We start from the raw sequence: 18917 nt of genomic DNA, 5'->3' as shown, positions 1-18917 counted from the left end.
ATTATTGTCTTATCAGTTATCTGCCATAATTTCAATAATTTCAGTAGAAAAGAAAAAGCTTTACTTCTTGAGCTAGAAAATATATATATTATCTGCACACATAGTCACAGAGAACCCCTGCAATAAAAATCATTTTTATGTGCTGTAACCATTAAAGTAAAGCTTTTAAATGTCTTCTGATTTCTTAAACATCTAGCCTGGAACATTAGTTGATGTGGGAGTACTTGGAAGATATGAGAGGGAAATTGACTTTACAAAAAAGTGTCTCAAAAGGGAAAAGGCTTTGTTTTATGGAGGATCTCCTTTAAATTAATGACTCCAGATGTTTCAGACCCACACAGTTGTATAAGTAGGCCATTTATTGTCCCAGGAGATCTCCTTGTTCACAACTTTCTGTTCTTAAGGAATTTCCTATTGATCTGGCCGAGCAATTTATTCTGCTCTCTCTGGAGAGACGGGGAGGAAGAGAGACATGGAGAGGAAACTGTCGGAGTGAGCAGGGGATCCTCGAGAGCATGTCAGCGGATACGCGGGAGGAAGTGTTGATGAATGGATGCCGAATGTCTCCGGTACCGTTCCAACACTAATGGCAGTTTCTAGTCTTAAACCAGATACACTTTCTGCACTCTAGTTACGTCACCTACAAGTGAACTGTGATATGGATTGATGGACTCAATCAAGTGGGTTTTGCTGCATCTTCCTCCATCTGTCTCTTATTGAGGGAAGTGTGGTAGTGTCGTGCGTCACGCTGGTTCTTTATGTTGCACTGTTGGAGAGGAGGGTAACTCAGACAGGAAATGAGTGCAGGGAGATGACAGGCCCATGAATCACCCCCACTTTGAGGAGATGGGTCACATCAAACACACACAGTGCGTTAAAATACCTCATGTTGCCTAAGCGGTCATCAGAGGAAACGCATTTGCTCACATGTCCTCTGACTCACTCATATATGCCAAGAATTCGGTCCACTTTAAGAATTTAGCAGAACATGTAATTTTTTTGGAGATTATTTGAGTTCATTTTACAAGAAAATACTATTTCAGTTTTTCTACTTCAAAACGTAACTTTGCTTGCCAGTTATTAATTATTTGTGATCTTAACTAGCAATTTCTGAGTGATCCTACACCAAATTTATTTGTAAATGCCACTTGAAACCACAAGGTTTTTCCTGCATTGAAAATGGCTTCTTAATGGCTTCCGGCTTCTTTAAAATGCTCCTCTAAGTGTTTGTGTAAGCTCTCAGTGAAAAGCGTCAAAGGTCCCTATTTACTAGGCGTGCGCCGATCTGATACACAGTATAGGTATTGCTCCGATACTACCAATATTTGCCGGATCGGGTATCGACCAGACGAGACCATCCAAATCCGATTCCGATATTGTAGCCTACGTATGTTATTATTGTACAACACAAAAGGCACAAAAACATTATAAAGCACCATAATGTTTTCGTGTACTATATTCCAAGTTTTCTGAAGCCATTACATATAGTTTAATGTGAGGTACAGATTAAAGTTGTTAAACTCAAGTTTAAAGGGGTGGTGATGGCGCATTGGATAAGACACATGCCTTTGGTGTGAGAGACACGGGTTCGAATCCACTGTGACACACCATTGTGTCCCTGAGCAAGACACTTAACCCCTAGTTGCTCTGTAAGTCGCTTTGGATAAAAGCGTCAGCTAAATGAATAAATGTAAATGTAAGTTCACCTAAGTGCTTCCCTCCGCTGCAGCTGTCAGTCATTCTCCATTCAGCATTCAAACAGCGCGTCGCGCTCGGATACGACAGTCAACACCATGAAACTCTCTCTCATTGAGTTGAAGATGAGTCAATGTTCCTATTATTATACTGTAGATCTGCAGATAAAGGTCTATGGTTTGCATAAAAGGACTTTAACTTGCTGGAGTTTCACGTTACTTTCTACCGGGTGTCTGTTAGATCACAACACTGGAGTAGAGAGCGATATAATTGTTCTTCACACGCACATTAACTGAAATTTAAAACTGGTAAAGGCTCCAACTCATGAATAAATAAATAAATATATGTATATCTTACTTTTGTGCTTTGAACTTTTCAATGTGAAGTGCTGCGCGCCGTGACTCCATGTTGCTTCAAGCGCATCATTCTTCGCACGGGATGCGCAGAAGTGTTTCGTGCCGCTCTGAATTGGAGCCTTTCATATTACAATACTTTTGCGCAATGGCAGTTTATTGATAGCCTTAGTTGTTCTGTCCAATCTATCATATGTTGCTGCTTCATTAAAAATGTCTTTTAATTATATATAGTATATATTTTGTCTGTATATTGTTTTACAAAGTAAGGAAAATGTTTAAGTCAAGCTTTGATGCCTTTAACAAAAGAATAATCACAGTCTCTTCCCCACAGTGAGGCATACAGATACAGTATATTAGGTAATTTGGCAATGTTTTTTAATTATTATTTTAGTATCGGATCGGTACTCGGTATCGGCCAATACTGAGTCCCAGGTATCGGAATCGTATCGGAGGCAAAAAAGGCGGATTGTGCCACCCCTACTATTTATAATTGTTTTTTGCAGCATTGAGCTTTGTAGCCAATCACAGACACATCTGTTGAAGTTGTGAATACAATGCGTGAGCTTAGAATTATACAGTTCTATCTCCGTTAGCGGAAATTCTGAGATATTGAGCATCAAAGTTTTTAAATCCCTGCTGTGTTGTGAGATGGAACCTTTTTATTTTATTAATAACTACTAACAAAATATTATTTTTTACAAAAATAACACCACACAGGCATTAATAAACACCTAATGGATAAGATTGTCAAAAACTCAATTTTGACCAAAAGTGGAGGTAGAACCATATAATTCTAAGCTCACGATTGGCCAATTAAATGTGTTTGTTTCATGCTGCAAACTACACATGGCAAAGTTTCTGGATTGACAACCGTATTTAAATGCCCAGTTGAATCTGACAGTGATAACCATAGCAATGGATTGAACAAAACAATCTGATACTGTATGTCAAATGATCTGGGCATTAAGTCCTTGAGTGTAAATGCAACAATAAGAGACCTGGCACTTTTTCAATGTAATGTGTTAGTGTCCTTTTACATTTAAATTTACATATTTTTAAATCTAAAAATATGGCTATAGGCACTTTGTTTTATGATCTGTCCTGACAATGATTATTTATGTGTTAAATAGTAAAAGTGAATATTATAAACTGTTTCTTTGGCATTTATTGTCAGTACTACTGGGCTCACAGTTCACATGGGTAGGGAACTTTGTACTGTGTGTGTTTGTGTTCGTCCGCAGAACATTTTTGACCCAGGAAAATCCCTGAACCACTGAAAGGCATTTTTTTACCATATGGTTTGTTGTGTGTACTGTACCCTACAAGTGTCCAGGGTTTAGTTTCAAAATAGTGAGATGATTTTGAGCTTCTTTAAAAGCTTGTGTTCTGAATATTTCTATCTCAGAAAGCTCTCACTTGCCTCCTTTGAGAGCCCTGATGTGGTCAGAGCTTGAGGGCCGCACTTTTCCCGCTCTGTGTAGTCTGCACACGCCCACACGCATATGCCTACACTCAGTAGCCTACACACATTCCTGCATTTACTCCATCTTCGGTCTGCAATACCTTCCTTTTTTTAACCACTTTATAGCGGTATTGTATGGTATTATATTGGGTTACTGCTCTCTAATTGGTTAAATCGTGGTAAGATATTCTAATGATCTCTTGATAAGTCCATCCTGTATCATTATCCTCTGATTTAGTGTTTGGGCTTGCATCCAAAGAATTGATGATGACCGTGTCAAGGTTCAGTGTTGAAGGATTTTTTCTTTTGCCAACTTTTCCACTGGCTATATTATGATAAATGTCTATCTGTAGCTATATATATATATATATATATATAATATATATATATATATATATATATAATATATAATTTATTTTTATTATTACTATTTAAAAAAAAAATGTAATGTCAGAATATTTCTTTCAGAATATTTTATGCCTTATAATATTTCTTGTATGACTTAATACACAACCATCTATCGTCTTATGCATACCAAGACTGCATTTGATAAGAATGACAGTAATATTAAAATATTATTATAATTTAAACAAAAGTTTAAAAAAAAATGTAATTTATTCCTGTAATGCAAAGCTGAATTTACAGCATCATAACTCCAGTATTCAGTGTCACATGATCCTTCAGTGGTCATTCTAATATGCTGATTTTGATAACATTTCTCCTTACTATCAATGTTGACAACAGTTGCTTAATGTCTTTGATGATTAGAAAGTTAAAAACAACAGCATTTCTTTGAAATAGATGTATTTTGTAACATTATAATTGTCTTTACTGTCATTTTCGATCAATTAATGCATCTTTGCAGAATAAAAGTATTAATTAAAAAAAAATCTTACTGACTGACCTTACTGTTAGTACTTTACTGTCAACTTTTCTGATACATGAATGCAAAAATAAGTTAAAAAAAAAGTCCTCTATATAACATTTCATGCAAACACTTTAGTCTTTAGTCTGAAATCATAACAGTTCAAAGTCAGACTCACAGACATGGACATAGATAATATGATTGTCGTAATATGATTATACGATGACGTTGTGCGCTTGGTGTGTTTAATCCTTCATATTTTCAATTCCACTTTGGCTCATGTATACTTTGACAGACAGTTAACTGTAGCATGTAAACGTACTTGTGTTGTGACCCATGGTGGAGAGATTTACCTGTTTATAAGTACCTTAAATTCAAAGAATTTATGCCCACAGTGACCGTACAAACTGAATTATGGCCTGTGGGTGAGCATTTCGAAAATTTGACAAGGATAACTCATACTGAGCTAAGAACAAAGCTGGTTCCAGGACCACTTCAAAGATGTAATGTTGGCGTACTGAACGGTGCCTTGCCTCGTGCAACCCTTATAAATGACTGCTCACGGGCGAGGCGTTTCTGCAGTGCAGAGCTGCCCTCCTTCTATCAGAACTCGGGTTGTGGCTCAGACAATACTGCAGATTGTCTCCAATGTACAGGAGTGCCAGGCTTGGGGTTAATACTGACGCTTGTGCCAAAAGCACCAAGGGCCTGGTTTTCTTGCCTCTGTTACAGGCTGGAATTTCATTAGAGAGGAAGTCGTGAATGTGCGTTCACGTGTGCCAGTGCTATTGTAATTCCCCACAGCCGAAGTCCAACAACTGTAGAGTCATTGTTTTAATCTTAATTGAGTTCAGCATGGAGTCAATCTCAGAATGCCATTTAGTTAGTTTTCATCGCATGCCTTTATCCATTACAAAATCAGATTTGGTAAAAGGGCAGAGAGTTGGAAAAGTCAATTGCGTGCACTGCAGACTGTGTCACAGATCATCTATAAGAAGACCCACAAGGAATGCCTGCAGATTTCCACACAATTTGATTGCCTGAATTTCAAGTTCTGCTCTCAGTTAGTTACTTTTGCTTTCGATTATCCACATGAGGATACCAGGAAGGGATTGAAGGTGATTATTTGTAAAGCATTGTTTACTTGGGGCCAACTGTTCCCACAGTCTGTACACATTCACACACCTGTTAGCCTGCTATTATAAGAGCATTATTGTACAGATGTTTTGTGCAATATTTGTTTTACAAAAACAATGACAAGTTGAAATAATTTTCAGTTGTAACTGTACCTTTGGGATATAGAACACTAGACCTGTCAGGTGTGACATACGGGTTAAACCTGTCCTGGTCCTGTGTAATGTTTAATATCTTCGACATTTGTAAGACACTGTTGAATATCGCCCCTTGTGGCGGGTTCTCATTGTCTGTCAAACATATTTTATTGGATTGTAGTATTTTTACTTCTGAGAAAATAATTTTATTCTGTTGCTACAATTGAGATGTTATTTAATTCAAGTTTAATCAAATTCATATTAGATAACGCTCTGTTTTGTTTAGAATACACATCCGGTCTGGCGGTCGTATCGGACTAGCCTCAAAAGTAAAAATATTTGAATGCACCGGAAGCTTAAAAAATTGGAAATACCAAAAAATTGTCATACACAAATATTTAGATTTTGGAACAGCTCTTGTACTACTCTCCATTGGAAAAATGAATGAAATTAAAGGCAGCTTTCTGTGTTTCAGCGAGATTTTACTGTGGACGTCATATGATTAAAAATCAATCTATTAGGGATGTGCACAAATATTCAAATTTTCAAATACTGTAATTATTATTTGAAAAATAAAATACTATTTAAATTTTACTTTTTTTCCCCCCACAGTTATAAATAAATGACATGGGTGGCGCTGAGGAGCGTGTTTAACAAGTAGATTGTATTTGATCACATAATGTCATCGTCTGCCTCGCGAAGTTTGGAATTACTTAGATGAAAATGATATTACAAAATGGAATTACTTTTAATCAACTATTAATGAAACTTGAGTTGTCATATCTCCACCACAATGAGAACTCGCATGAAATCCAAACACCAGTCGCCCGAGGAAGCAGCTGTCTATCACTGCATTAAGCTAGGTTAATGACTGCAGGTCAGTGCAGCGTTACCCCGAGGGAATCGTGATCCGAGATGATATCTTCCAGTAGCAAAATGATTTTGAGAAGTATGATTCCTTTAAGTTTCATTGAGGGAGACTGTGGGACACACTGTGTCTCTGCAACATCTGTCAACGCAGTGCGTTTTCTCACTCGAGCATGTGGATATTGTTTTTATCAACATGAACGTGAAACAATATAAACACGATAATGCTGACTCGAGTGCATGTACGTTCTGTACGATAACTGCGCAGTCTGCTTTATTAGCATTTTTTTCCGTTTGCGCTGCTTGAGCTTAAATTCTTTTGTTCTTTTATATTTTTGGTTTACACATATTGTTAAATGTTTTTAACTAAAAGAAAACCTTAAGATGTGTAGTAAGCTTGTTGTGTATATTGCCTAATGTAAGCTTGTTCAGAAATGGTGACAAAAACTTAAAAAATAACATTTCTCGTTAAACGACATTGAAGTAAACGAATATTCGATTTTTATGAACCTGAATATTCGAATACAATATTTTTGAAAAATGCCCATACCTACAATCTATAGACAAAATGTCCTGTTGCTCACTGCTGGTTTAGCCCAGGACACGCCAAGCCGATGTCAAAGAACTTGCGCTTGAACACACCAAAAGGACTAAAGGCGAGTGTCAACTAGGGCTTTGACTTTTTCCCAAAAATCATATTCAAAGTTCGTTTGTTTATTAATATTCAAATATATTAGAATATTAATTATTAATATTTTGACCATTAAATGCCGCGGCGCTAGGGCTAAGGGGGCTTAATCCCCGAATGTTTTAAGTAAAGCCCCGAATATTTATTTACCTTGTCGTTCTCATAGAGCAAAACAATTAATCAGAAAAACAAATGTGAATAAGATTACAGCTGCCGCGATTAACTTACATAATCATGAAAAGTGCATAGGCTATTACGGTTTTATTTATATTTTTACCTCTGCATTAAAGGTACTTGCAACGTGCTTTTGCAGCGTTTAGCATTGTAGCCAATCACAGACATGTCTGTTGAACGCTTCGGCCAATCAGATGCGTTTAAATGAGTTCCTGTGCTGAAGATGTGTTTTGCGCGAGCTCACCGTCACCGAGTTCTACACTTTTCGCAAACCTGTTATTATTATTGGCAATAAGCTTAAGATGCAAATAAGAGATTCCTGGCAATGTATTTGATATTCTTGATGCTGCTCTGATGCACTCCATTACGCACCGCTCTGTTTGTTTTCATGTTAACTAAAAGTTCAGCGGTCTAACATTAGCTCATCGTTGTCAAAATGATTAAAGAAGCCGGGGCTTACCGTTCACAGAAGGATGTTAAAAGTGAACGAATACCTGGTAAAATTAAGTAGCGCCACACGTTGTTGTTGTAGGCGTTGGCGTGGCCATTGTTTTGATATACAAAATAGGCGCTGCGCTAACCAGAACACTAACGTCACCTACAGGAGCCCAGATGACCAATAATTGCCTTTGCTAATGAGCTCGTGATTCACAACTTCACCAAGCGTGAAAAAGCCTCGGAATCTAAATTGAAAACAACGGTTACAAGCAAACACATTTACAAAAAATAATGCCCATAACAGGTTCGAATATTAAAGCCTGCCTAATATTCGTTCGTAGGGCTGGGTATTGTTAGGAATTTCACAATTCGATTCGATTTCGATTCTTGAGGCTTCGATTCGATATTGATTTATTAGCTTCGATATCGATTCAATAATTAGTAAATACACAAGTAATTAAGTACCTGAGTATATTTTTAAATAATGTGTGCAGTATTACCAATGTTTAAGAACAAATTGACCCCAGCATGTTTCCTGTCATGGTTTATTTAGCATAACAAAATGTACAATATTGTACATGTGTTGAATACAAACCACAACTGTAACAAACAGGTGCTTTATTAACACACCTCTAGAGTGCGTGTAACTGTAATAGAAAGTATATTTCTTTCTTCCAATACATTCAAGTTATAAAAGAAATGTAAACAGAAACACAAAATGTGCATACTCATAAAAAAAATGCGCTTCGTGAGGCACACGTGCGCACATTTGCACACACGGCAGGACTCTTCCTCTCTGTCGTGCGCGCACTCCGCGGTTTGGAGCTGGCGAGCTCTAGATTTCGGGAGATTTGAACTAATTTGCGTAGCTACATCAGGGAGCCGCTATCAATATGCGGGAGACTCCCGGAGACTTATTGTTGTTCTTATTATCATTTAGGGGGGCTTAGGAACATTATGGGGTAGCTTCAGCCCCCCTAAAATAGGCCTAACGACGTCCCCGGTTGGTGGACGTCCCTGGTTGGTGGTGCAGGCTTGAACGGAGTGCAGCTACTGTCCGTCATCTTGCTGTTTTGGTCAAGCGCGTCTTGTACAACGCTGAACGCTCTCACTAGAGTGTTGCCCACAGCGCCGCCGGTGGGCTGAATCGATTCATAGGATTTGATGAATCGATATTGAATTGAGAAAAAAATAATTGCAATGCATTGATGAATTGATATTTTTACTTGGGCTGCAGCTATCGATTCTTTTTGTAATCGATTAATCTAGCACTTAATCGATCATTAATCGAGTAATCGGATATTTTTTTGTGTGTGTGTTTTGTTAACAGAATAGTTATATTAAACTTGTGTCTATTTCAGTTAAAGCTGTTATAAGTTATATACTATAAGTTATATAGTATGCAAGTTATAAAGCTATCTCATATGTGAATTTTCCTTTAAGATGTTATAATATAACCACTCTAAGCATCTAAGCATATTTGTGTATTCTGGTAGTTTAACGCTGAAGAAGAGCTGTAACGTGACTTGTTGAACACGCAGTAAAAGCTGACGCACTTTTTGTTCCGTGCGTTTTAACTGAAAAATTAGTACTGCGAATCTTTATTAAAAACCAACAGGCTGGGGACTTTAATTTTTTGTTGTTTTCTGTAACTATTTGGCAGACGTGAAATGCAAACAAGGTCTCGCAAAGACTGCAATACCATATTTGTTCCTCCATCACGTCCCGGTGTGTAAGTTACAGTGAATGCATGCTGAAATTATTGTTGCGTGGCTACATAAAAGTTTAAGCATATGTGATGCATTGCTGCAATTGGTCTGACTGGCGTGTGTGTGTGTGTGTGTGTGTGTGAAAGGGGTTCGTTTTTTAGGCTATACTCTCTTGCAATTGAACGTGATAGTTACGTTTACTACTTAAAAATGTCATCAAATGGCGCTTTTCCACTACACAGTACCAGCTCGCCTCGGCTCGACTCGACTCGCCTTTTTTTTGGTTTTCCACTGTGTAAAAGTTGTACCTGTACCTGCTTTCGGGTACTTTTTTTCGTACCACCTCTGGCGAGGTTCTAAGCGAGCTGAGGCGAGCTAAGGCGATACTAAAATGTGACGTGAAAACAATGCCGACTGCTGATTGGTCAGAGAGAATCGTCACTATTCACTGCGTCATCATTGCACGCGCCAGATGGAGTATCCAGAATAACCCCGCCTTTTTTAAATAGTTTAGCCAGAGATAGTTACTAAACTTACTACTATTATTATGGCAACTCGGAAGAATACGCCGTGGTCAAACGAGGAGGTGCAGACATTCCTTTGTTTGGTTGCCGAAGAGAGGATCCAGCGAGAGCTTGATGGGGCAACGAGGAACGAAAGGCGTCGCTATGACGACCGGGTACTATTTGTGGCGATACTTTCTGCAATGGAAAACGAAACGAAAAGCGAGGCGAGCCAAGCCGAGTCGAGTCGAGCTGGTACTGGTAATGGAAAAGCGCCAAAAGCTAAAAATCATATCTAGTCAAAACGCATCACGACGACATCGCTACAAATACAGTATGGGATTAAAATCAGCGAACATCAATAGGCTTAGACTACGTTACCTTGTTTCAGCGAGTTAAGTGTATTAAGTGAATTAAGTGTGTAATGATCCCACACTTTAGACAATTTCTTCCGTTTATTTACATATTTATTCTCCGCCATCGCGCCAACTCAATTCAAAATATATGCTTCCTGACCAGGTCCGTGTGAATAAACGGTCCATGTGAAACAATCTAATCCCTGCGCCGCGCCTATAGTGCGCGTCATAGGAATTTAACGAGGCTTCGAGGCAGAGTTTTTGCCCCGAGGAATTTTTGTAATCGAGTAACTCGAGGAATCGTTTCAGCCCTAATTTTTACCTAGCCCTATTCGTTCGAATATCATTATTTTTTTAAATATTCGAATTCTATTTGAATAACGAAGTTCGGAGTTAAAGCCCTACTGTCAACTAGCATGTGTGTTCTGTGCCTTCGTGGAAGTAAATATCTGTCTATATCAGCAGGTATCAATAGTCTATCTTCATCATTCAAAAAGGGAAACCGAAACTAGGACTACAGATATACACACCGTAAACAAAGCAGTGTTTCCTTACCATTTTAAATATCAATCACGCTCATCTCTTTTTTTCATTCCAGTCAGCTCATGTTATTATGAAAATATTTGTGCGTTCGAATGCTCAGGAAAGATGATGTAAATTAACACCCTTCTGTCAGTTCCGTCTTGACTTCTTTGCTCGCTTGCATCACTTTCGAATTTATTCTCGTGCACTGACTTATTTGCTAAGTTGAACAGCCAATCTGAGTACTCTCTCTCCGATGCTGATTCAACATGCTGAATCTGCCCAAAAGAAACAGACAGCGCCCCACTAGAGCCAAAAAAACATTCCTACCGACGTCCAACCATCAGCTTAGTGTGTCCCGGCCTTTAGAAAAAAAGTCTTGATGCTATTGTACTGCATACAGTTGCAAAAATGATGTGACACATAATGCATCTCCAAATATTAAGGTCATTGTGAGCATATTTTAAATGCTGTGGCTTTGTGTTTTTTTTTTTTTTGGTACGGTTCGCTCTCACACTGCTCTTTTTGCAAGTGAACCAAAATTTGTAAACAAAACCACACGTGTGTCGTGCCGACGCGGTGTCATTGGTTATTGCGTTAAATCTTACCCAGATACAATAGTGCTATTTTCTGATTGACTAACAACACCAGAGGAGACGCGCTTGATTCCTACCGGTTCCACAGTGAGAGCGGCGCGGCCAACGTTTTGGGCGCTGCGGCATATTAAATATATTACAAATAGTTTTTCAGCGTGAGAAATACAATGTGTGGCGGGAGAGCGTGACAAAAGACCGAAATGAGTGACTGTCCCGCTCAATGCGTGACACTTGAGAACCCTGTCACTCATTCATTAATTCATTCCATTCCAATGATGCACACACGACGCGCAGAAAGACGCGCAACAGTATCGTGTGGCCAGACAGCGCGCCGGAATGGAAATTAGTAGGCTACAACAGATCACTTTCCCATAACGCAACTCCGACTAAGGAAGCCTGTTAACTCAAAGGCGCAGTGCTTTCATGCAAGTGGGTCGGTTCATGTTCACACCGTAAACGAACCGTACCAGAGTTCGTTTGGAACCGTACCGAGACCACCTCTTCAGCTAGGTCTCGGTTCGGTTGTTTGGTCCGCACCCGAGTTCGATTGCTGTATTCACACCTGCCCAAAAGGTCCGCACCAAGGGGGTAAACGAACTAGAGTTCGATTCAATCGAACCAAACAAGGCAGGTGTGAATACACCCTAAAGCTACTCATCTTTGGTATCTGACTCACACACACACACACACACCCACACACACACTGAAAATGAAGAGTAATGACAGTAGGGTGTTGATTGTTGTGTTCCTGGATCTCAGGAGAGTTACACTACACACCGCTGGAGACAGCGAGGGAAATGGCCTGTTTTCTCTGAAGAACAGTGGAGCTCTTATCATCGTGGGAGAGGGAGAGATCGCCTGATTAGGGATGAGAGATGGCTGGACCCACAGAGAGTGAAAGAGAGAAAAGGGAGTTAAGATCCAAAAGCATGTGGATGAAAGGGTTAGGTGCACCTCTGTGTGGTTTTTGTGCATCCTGATTCAGGTTCATGTAGCGATGTCATGCCTTTCATACGACCATTACCTCAGCTAGTCTGCTTTCAGTGCATCTCTTTCTCTTCCTGTGTTGATTTTATCAGTCTGACATAGTTACACATTTTGGTCACACTAACATAAAGAAATTCCCCCGAGAGGCTAGATTGTCTCGTAGCCATTCAAAGGACTTGTGAGAGATTGAAAGGGGTTTTCTAAAACAGAACAGCCTCTTTCTCATGAACGAGGTTGGGGTTGTAAATTATCCTGCGTGAGAGAGCGAGGCTTTGACCACAGACATCGGCCGTGTTTCATTCTCCAGCAGTCGACGAGGATGAGCCTTCGTCACTTCTCCTCCCCTGTCCACACGCTTTGAATGATGACGGGAATGTAAAGTGGGCTGAACTATGCGTGGAGCCGAATGAATTCCTGCACAGATCAGCAGTATAAACATACACGCGGTCACGCTCATGCAGGGGTGCGCCTTTCAACCCGTTCCCACGTTTCAATCCTGCAGGAATGTTCCTAGCCCTATGGGGAGTATTTAGACACGTCTTTCCGCGTTCCCTTTTTATGCCTTTATTCCTCCTCAATCCATTCGCACCATCTGTTGTATCTTTACAGAATAAAGTATGGAATCAAAGCACTTCTTTACTGTCACTCATTGACGAGATCTATTGGACGTGACGCTACACTTGCTCAGATGTGATCTTTCAGCACACACACACACACACACACTATGAAAACGCACATTAGAGCAACAGTTTAATGGCGATAAGGCCTGTTTTATCACTGAAACTCCTGACAAGAAACTTTATGACCTCATCGTCTTCAATTCAAGAGACACTATTAACACTTCAGTGTGTATTACATAATGGCAGCTATTGTCAAAACACCCTTGTTCCCTGTCGAGCATTGAGGCTTTTATCAGTTTCAGATTGCAGACTGGACTTGAGATGCTAAACTATTTTGGACATGACTTTGGCAGAAGAACAAGTTTCAGTTGCATTTTACAATATGTATGACCTGGTGAACAGACATTTGACATTGCATACCAGTACCAGTGTTAAAGTAATATATATATATATAGTTTGTGCTTTTGTCATTCTTATTAGTTTTTTTTGAAAAGCTCCTTTAATTTTGTTTTTAATTTAGTACTTCACCCTAAAGTGAAGTAAAGTCAGGTAGTTGTCAAGGCAACATCTTTAATTTGTTTTAATTTAATCTTTGTTCTATTTTATTTCAGCTTTGTTTTTAAATGTAGGCTAATAATTCTAGTTTTAGTTTACAATAACAACACTGGAATGCACTTAAAAATGCTGCTCAGAATGCTGTATTAATTAGTTGACTCAAAAATGCAAACGTGCTCGCATGCCATTTTACTCACTCTTGTTGTAAAGATATTTAGCAGAAAGTAATTAAATATAGCACAGCAAAATGATCGGCAGGGTTGACATTAGTGACAAGAAACACATGAACCAGTGTTGTTTGATGACATTTATTTTGAATGTGAGAAACTAATTAAATTTAAGAGTTATGAAGGAGAAGATTTCAGGAGAATAAGGTTTATATTATTTTGTCTTGTTCCTCACAAAAATCTTAAGTGTCTTCAGAGCACTTAAAATCACATGAACTGTTTTATGTTGATTTATAGTGCTTCTTATTTGCAGCTTGACAGCCCCAGTTCCTATTTATTTTTATTGTATTGGAAAAGAGCTAATTTTGCACACCTGTGTTCTTTTGTGTTCTCTGGAAGAAAGTCCTACTGCTTTGTGAACTGTCATTTTACTGACACGCCTTACTGTGGGTGCTTTACATGCATTTACTGTACTGTTAAAAAGTTTGGGGTCAGTCTGAATTTTTTTTTTTTTTTTTTGAAGAAATAAATGTTTATTGAGCAAGGGCACATTAAATTGATCAAAACAAGTAACATATTTTTCTTACTTCTGTATTCTGTTTAAAAAAAACACTGTTCTTTTGATGAATAAATGCTATTCATCAAAGAATCCTGAAAAAACTAATTACAGTTTCCACAAAAACATATTAAGTAGGACAACTTTTTTCGACATTAATAGTACTATTATATCAAAGTTTTCAAAATTTCTATAATATTTTTGGAGGCTATAATCAGAAAACCAAACAACAGAGGAACAGTAAGGGAGAAGCAGAAGAAAGTGTGTGTGTGTGTGTGTGTGTGTGTGTGTGTGTGTGTGTGTGTGTGTGTCCCAGGTGGATTCTAAAGTCACAAAGCTCTATTCTGGAGGGTAAATGGGAAGACAGTAACTCAAAACGAACAGGCTTTGAGAAACACAAACTGCTTCTCTGACGGAGTTTCCTCCATATGTTTTCAATACTCCACAGCACTCACTGATGGCCGTGTTTAGTCTTCAAATGTTCAGTGTCAAGGCACTTTGGTTGTCATAAAACACTCTGTCTGGGTGCATCTTTCTTCCTAAGAATATAAACCAGCTAAATCTAAATTAGCTTTTTTTTAGTGCTGCTTATTTCAAGCCTAAGCCTTTGCATACACTACCGTTCAAACATTTGGGGTTGCTAAGATTTTCACCCCCATCAATTTAATGCATCCTTGCAGAATAAAATGATTTACTTCATAAAAACGTACTTAACCCAAACTTTTGAAGAGTAGCATACTTGTATATTAATATTTTTAATGGTTCTACAAGGTACTTGAAAGAATAGCATGGCACTAAAACCACAGTAGTACCATGATACTTTTTGTTAGCTCTTTCTTTTCTCCTCCTTCAAAACTAACTCTCTGTCTGCTTTTGTGTGTTTTCCCCTTTTCTCTCTCTCACACAGATACGCAGCCACACCTTGTGCTTTTATGCCTATCAGTCAGTACTGCTTTTGTTGAGAAGGCTGAACGTCCCAGAGTCCATTCACGTCTTCTACAAAACACCTGTTACGTCACGCTGGGTCCGGGGGAAAGGAGCGACACCAGGGTCTTTTCTTTCAGCCATTGCAGGTCAAACAGCCACACTATTCACAGTCAGTTTCAGGTGCTGTGCTGCTTCAGACACAATCAGTCCTCAGTTTGCTTCACGGTCGCTCTACCTGCCCCGCTCAGGCTGTTTTTAACGTGTTGCCTTGCAGCTGACAGTATAACCCTGTCCTCATGTTACTGCTGTGCGGCGTGAGAAGTGTGGGCCGTAGACCTCAGCCAGAAGCAATTCAACTGTTTATGAAGCATTAGCTGAAGTATTTGTTTTAGCCTTGCTCTTTAGTTTGACACACATACTAATGTGCAGTGTTGATTGTGTCCACACAGAGTCTCAAATACCCTGAGAAGATTTGAAAAGCATTGAAAGCTCACTCTCTGGACTGGCCCTTGCGCCTCAGTAGAGTCGTCTGGCTTCACACTGTGTACTAACTTGGTGTGACATGACAAAGTGTCAAGTATCACATCTCCTTGTTAATCTGAGTTTTTGTAGTAATCAGTTCTGTTGGGATAGATCAGGATGTGCTTGAGGGTGAACTTGACCTTCAGTCTTCATGTCCTGGTCAGTAAGCATTCAGGTCTAGGCTAGCTCTTTTCCTGGTGAGGAAGGCAACTCACATTTCGTGAGCTAATTAATTAATATATATGTGTGTGTGTTTGTGTGAGTCGCGATTAATAGTCTTTGTTTGTTTATATAATGTGTGTATATATATATATATATATATATATATATATATATATAACATTTTAGTGTTTCTTCTCAAGGCACAATACTATAGAAATGAAACTTGGATAGATTTTAGAGTCGTCAATGTGCTGCTTGTATATATTTACTGTCCTCTGAGAATAACTCGACATACAACCATTATTGTCAAAATAGCTTGCAACTAGGGATGCTAACCGATGACCGTTTGACCGATGGTTGACCGTATCAACATTAACCGATCAAAGTTGTCGGTAGTCGGTTAAAAAAAAAGTGATCTCTAAATTAGGCTATTATAGACAGTGGACTAAACACTATTACAGTTAGCCATCTCATTCCAAGATATTTTTGTGTGAAGTGAACAAATCCCTTACACTCAATTTTTCATAACTCGCCTGTTTGTACTAACCAATAAAAAACATTTGGCGCGAGGTCAGAGCGTTTGGGTTTGCGCGCTCACAAGGTTTGCGAAAAGTAAAGGCTACAGGCTAAAACACTGGAGGTTAGAGCCAGGGCAGACGACAGGATGAAGCGTGCAAAGAAACGTAGTGTGTGGGACCATTTCACCAAAAAGAATGACACAGTAAGTTGCAACTTGTGTGATACAGTGCTTAAATACAGTAGTAATACTGTAGAAATACATTACATCTACATTTCAGTGGTAACAGATAAGGTGATGATGATCCTCATCTTTCTTTATTATTGTTAGCACTAACGTTACCTCAAACTAAAGCGGAGTCTCTTCGGAGCTGTCATTTTCTTAAATGAGGCGCTGCAATGTTTTAAATGAGCTTCTAACGCTAGACTAACGCCTTTATTTTCAACGCGATCACCTTGATGTTCAACATGGCAGCTCATGGCAAAGAACTCACAAAGGATTTCAGAATTAGAATTGTTTCTCTCCACAAAGTTGACCTAGGCTAGAAGATTGGTAGCACCCTGAAACTGAGTTACAGTAAAGTGGCAAGGGTCATACGGAGGTTTTCCAAGATGGGTTCCACTCGTAACAGGCCTCGTAAGTGTCAATCAAAGAAGTTGAGTCCTTGTGCTGTGCGTCAGATGCAGATGATGGCTTCAAAAAACAGACGCATGATCGTGCCAGCATTGCTTTAGAGGTTGCAGAAGCGGAAGGTCAGCTTGTCAGTGCTCAGACCATACACCGAACACTGCAACAAGTCGGTTTGCATGGCCGTCGTCTCAGAAGGAAGCCTCTTCTGAAGCTGGCTCACAAGAAAGCCCGCAAACGGTTTGCTGAAAGCAACCTGTCCAAGAGCATGAATTACTGGAACTATGTCCTGTGGTCTGATGAGACTAAGATAAACTTGGTTGGCTCAGATAAAGACTAAGATAAACTTGTTGGGGCTGCATGAGTGCTGCTGGTACTGGGGAGCTTCATTGAGGGAAACATGGATTCCAACATGTACTGTGACATTCTGAAGCAGAGCATGATGTCCTCCCTTCAGAAACTTGCCCGAACGGCATGATAATGACCCAGAACACACCGCCAAGATGACAACTGCGTCGCTGAGGAAGCTGAAGGAGAAGGTGATGGAGTGGCCCAGTATGTCTCCAGGCCTGAACCCTATTGAGCACCTGTGGGGCTCCACAGGTGGAGAAGTGCCATGTGACTAACAGCCAGCAGCTCCCTCTAATAATGAAGATTTGAACTAATAATTTGAAAATTTCATGTCCTTATGGAGGAGTGGAGGAGGATCCCAGCAACAACCTGTGCAGCTCTGGTGAATTTCATGCCTAGGAGGATCAAGGCAGTGCTAGATAACAATGGTGCTCACACAAAATATTGACACTTTGGACACAGTTTTGACATGTTCACTTAGGGTGTACTCACTTTTGTTGCCCGCTATTTTGACAATAATGGCTGTGTGTTGAGTTATTTTCAGAGGACAGTAAATATATACTGCTATACAAGCAGCACATTGACTACTCTACATCCGTTTCATTTCTATTGTCCCTTGAGAAGATGTACTAAAATGTTTACTGAAATGTGAGGGGTGTAGTCACTTTTGTGAGATACTGTTTGTGTGTGTGTACACACGCACACCACCCAGTTATGTATGTATATTTATATGTATATGATTGTATAGTGTGTACATATTCACGCACAAATGCATATAAATATCAAAATATAATACACACATTATATAAACAAAAACTTTTGTTAGATGTGATTAATTGATTTGACATATATATATATATATATATATATATATATGACAGTATATATGTATATTTGACTAATTTATATATATTTCTTTACAGCACTTATTAACCTTTAAAGATAATGCTAGTTAATAAAATGTTCATGTTAGTTTCATAGTGCATTAACTAATGTTAGATTTTAGAAATTTAGATTTTAACAATGCATTAGTAAATGTAATGAAATTAACATTAACTAACAATAATAAATGCTGTAGAAGTTTTTTTCATTATTAGTTTGTGTTAACTAATGTAGTTAGCTAATGTTAACAAATGAAACCTTATTGTAAAGTGTTACCATATTTTCAACTGTATTTAGCTTAAATTTTAACTCTGAATAATACTGTACACTACTGTTTGAGTACTGTCTTTTGAAAGAAATTTGAAATAAGTTTGTTCAGATAGACAGCAAAATTTTATTTTTGCATGTCTGACTGAAATCCATTGAGTTGAAAAGCAAAAAAAGTGCTTGCTGCAGGATATGCATAGATGTGTGATACAGTAATGCCACAGATGATGTTACCTCATGAGTTCAGCACCTCACTGTGTCATGAGCATGTCACA

At 38.8% G+C, this 18917-nt stretch overlaps 1 protein-coding gene across 3 annotated transcripts in view; it reads left to right on the top strand.

Moving 5' to 3' along the window:
* Nucleotides 1-18917, top strand: part of sipa1l3 (signal-induced proliferation-associated 1 like 3) — a 91304-nt gene that overhangs the window by 5881 nt on the left and 66506 nt on the right. The window contains exon 2 of one of the 3 annotated variants that reach the window (XM_077194516.1): nt 15295-15460. The exons of the other annotated variants lie outside the window; for them this stretch is intronic. The gene's annotated coding sequence lies outside the window, so the exon portion shown is untranslated. The remainder of the gene's footprint in view (nt 1-15294; nt 15461-18917) is intronic. 3 annotated transcript variants of the gene reach the window in all.

Source organism: Siphateles boraxobius, unplaced genomic scaffold (genome assembly GCF_051911475.1).
Source record: "Siphateles boraxobius isolate OS27281-9 unplaced genomic scaffold, OSU_SipBor_1 32, whole genome shotgun sequence".
Classification (NCBI taxonomy): Eukaryota; Metazoa; Chordata; class Actinopteri; order Cypriniformes; family Leuciscidae; genus Siphateles; species Siphateles boraxobius.
Note: the sequence above shows the minus strand (reverse complement) of the source record. Positions and strands in the feature narration are given on the sequence as shown.